Raw genomic sequence first — 1626 nt, forward strand, 5'->3', positions numbered from 1 at the left:
TTTTATTGGATGATATCCTTCGCTTCCCAATTGCATCCGTGAGCCTTGGACACCCATGACCCTGTTGACTTTGAGAGCTATATATATATTGCTAAACTGTTTCTTGAGCAGGTTTTCTCAGCATAACTTCTTCTACGTGAATATGACATATCACAACACTACAAAGAATGAGGCGTGTCCTGATAGACACATAGAATACAGATTAACATGGCAGAGGTAGAGCTGCATCTTCCTGGAGAAGGAACAGGAAAAAAAACATTTGGCACTACAATTCCTGTTTGTAAAAGCGGAATGTTTTAAACGTCAAAAGGCACTTATGTAAATTTATAATTTGCTGTCTGTCTGAAACAAAGAAATAAAAGTGAACTATCTGCACCATATTGAATTGCAGAGCATCATTATTTTTTCCATTGCATCATGATATACATTGTGTTGAATCAGATTTAAATCGGATCACGCTGCATCATAATAGGGTGAAATGTACCACATCACAACAGTAGGTGCTTCATATGTATCTTTAATGTATCGTATCGTTGGCCTCAGTTATAGAACTGCTTATATATATTTATACATATACATACATATATGCATATTAGTGATGTAACGGTACACAAAAGTCACAGTTCGGTAAGTACCTCGGTTTTTAAGTCTTGGTTCGGTTCAACAAATAGGTGGAAGAAATGCAAAACATAAAATTGTTTGTCGTTTGTTTGTTTGTTTACACACACACAATTTATTATTATTAACATTTGTAATCAACATTTTACATTTTTAAAACAAAAATTTGAATGAAATGCCTGCTTGGTTAAATAATATATATAAAATACTATTTTATAATATTTTTATTAAAACATTTAAACAAATAAAATTAATGCAATACACTTTTTTGTTATATTGATTAAATTGAGTAATTGTCACAAATTAAATTGTTTAAATGAAATTTAATTAACAGAAAAATTGTATCTACAGTACAGACCAAAAGTTTGGACACACCTTCTCATTCAAAGAGTCTATTTTATTTTCATGAATATGAAAATTGTAGAGTCACACTGAAGGCATCAAGGGCTATATGACCAAGAAGGAGAGTGATGGGGTGCTGCACCAGATGACCTGGCCTCCACAGTCACCGGACCTGAACCCAATCGAGATGGTTTAGGGGTGAGCTGGACCGCAGAGTGAAGGCAAAAGGGCCAACAAGTGCCAAGCATCTCTCTGGGAACTCCTTCAAGACTGTTGGAAGACCATTTCAGGTGACTACCTCTTGAAGCTCATCAAGAGAACGCCAAGAGTGTGCAAAGCAGTACTCAAAGCAAAAGGTGGCTACTTTGAAGAACCTACAATATGACATTTTTCAGTTGTTTCACACTTTTTTGTTATGTATATAATTCCACATGTGTTAATTCATAGTTTTGATGCCTTCAGTGTGAATCTACAATTTTCATAGTCATGAAAATAAAGAAAACTCTTTGAATGAGAAGGTGTGTCCAAACTTTTGGTCTAAAAGTACACTAAACACTAGTGTTTTGGTCTAACACTAAAAATCTTTGCATGCTTAATGGTAAAGAAAGCATGTGAATGTCTCAGTCTATCTAATTCCTCTGAATGCTACATAAAAAACACCATGCA

Source organism: Silurus aristotelis, assembly GCF_946808225.1.
Source record: "Silurus aristotelis genome assembly, chromosome: 20".
Taxonomy (NCBI): domain Eukaryota; kingdom Metazoa; phylum Chordata; class Actinopteri; order Siluriformes; family Siluridae; genus Silurus; species Silurus aristotelis.